We start from the raw sequence: 1,930 nt of genomic DNA, 5'->3' as shown, positions 1-1,930 counted from the left end.
ACCAAAACAACTGCATAGAAAAAAACTGATTGTTGAGCTTTCATCTCAGTTTGGTGGATGATAGTCTCGCTTTGTTGGACCTTCCTCCACAGCGCTGCGGAGGAGTCTGAAGATTTCACGCAGCATTCTGGGATAGGACAAAAGTGCTCTGGTTTATTGGCATTTTTTTTAAACAAATCACAATCGTCTTGGCCAGTGCTAAGCACCTTAAGGCCTTAAGGGCGCCTCTGCAAAATTGCCTTTGGAAAGAACTTGTTTTGGTGGAACATGTGTACGTTCAAAATATTGTTTTAGTTGTGGAACAGAAAACTCAGATTGGACAGATAGTTTAGCTAGCTGTCTAGATTTAACCTGCAAAGATCTGACGAGCAGTCAACTATAGTCCTAGTTAATCGACCAGATTTTAAAAGGCTAACCCAAAGAAAGCCCAAGTAACGGATATTTGGCCTAAATGAGGGACATTCAGCAGCAACGGAGCAATCTCAGTAGTGGAACGTGGTGTATATGGACTAGGTGGATGAGAAACCCTCCATTGGTTAATTGTGTACATCTCTAGTATGTCAACTTTAGAAATAATATTGCCTGTTTATTGTTTACCAAAACATTTTTAGATGAAAAGCAATACGTGTCCATGAAGTGTCCATGAAGAGGTATACTGTCATTTATTTTGTATTCATTATATTGTCAGTATTTGAAAACTTGATGAACAATTTGCAAATGCTTTCTTAGCCGTCCTTCACTGACCTTCCTCTTCTCTCAACCCCCGTTCTCCTCCTCACCCTCCACCTTTGTCTGTCTGCCTGCCTGCTCTCCTAAAGTATTAGCAGATGTGTAGGTGCTCATTGTCAAGGCACGGGTAACAAAGATGGACAGGCAGAAGGTCAGAGATATGGGCATGAACAGTCTGTATACACACAGAGAGGCACTGTGCGATGGACAGGCAGGTTTGGAGCTGCACACAAATAGATGTTTGAAGTCAAAGAGGGAGACAGAATATTTGGCAGGCAGGTAGACAGTATGTCAGTGATCCAGTAGGGTTGCCGCCTTTAAATCAAAGGTATTAATTTCATCACATCATACCAACCTTTTATTTTTAATTTCTTCTTCTGCATCAAATCTCTGGTGGACTGGTACGCCTATGTTTCTTTTGCCCTTGAAATCAGATAATAAATAGATTTTTAAAATTAAACCATCGGCTCACCTCCCCTTCACACACCCCCACCTCTCCTTTTCCGCACACGCCACCAACACAACCCCAAATGGGTAAGCATGGAGCGAGTGATGTAAGGCAGAGGTGGAGAAGAAGGAAACAACTGCGTCTGAGGTTAGCCAGATGGAGGAGAGGGAGAGGGGCGGAAGGATGGAGTGAGGGAGTAAAGGGAGAGCGGGACAGAAGTCCACTCATGTTGGCAAACTTACCGTTGTTTCTTAGTGTTGACAGTGAGGAGAGACAGTAGATCATGGAAACTCTTAACACTATGACAGTGGTCTCAACATTCTTTTTCTTTCTTACTCATGCAGAATTTGGCTTCTGCTGCACATTCATCTGTCTATTTCTTAATATGTCTGACTAAATATAATGGAAAACATACAGTCAGTCACTCAGTCTGCAAAAGCTGGCATAATTACCACAGCCCAACCAATACTTTGACTATACTGATAAAAAAACTAATCTGATAACAATATACCTTTTATGACATGAAAATAGATATGAGATAACAGTAAATTTCAAGCAGTCTACATTGTTGAAATTTAAATTATCTTAAATTATCACACACATAAATTATCACAAATTCAGGGTGCAATGCACATCACTACTAAAATGATGCCTTGAATTTTCTGAATAATTAAATACAATCGTAAATAAACAATTCTCTGTATTTGTTTAGGTGCTCTGGATCACATTGTGGTGACGACACAAGATGGGAAG

At 40.5% G+C, this 1,930-nt stretch overlaps 1 protein-coding gene across 3 annotated transcripts in view; it reads left to right on the top strand.

The window, feature by feature from the left end:
* Window positions 1–1,930, top strand: part of mrrf (mitochondrial ribosome recycling factor) — a 26,666-nt gene that overhangs the window by 8,057 nt on the left and 16,679 nt on the right. The gene's annotated exons all lie outside the window — the stretch shown is intronic.

Source organism: Etheostoma cragini, chromosome 16 (assembly GCF_013103735.1).
Source record: "Etheostoma cragini isolate CJK2018 chromosome 16, CSU_Ecrag_1.0, whole genome shotgun sequence".
Classification (NCBI taxonomy): domain Eukaryota; kingdom Metazoa; phylum Chordata; class Actinopteri; order Perciformes; family Percidae; genus Etheostoma; species Etheostoma cragini.
Note: the sequence above shows the minus strand (reverse complement) of the source record. Positions and strands in the feature narration are given on the sequence as shown.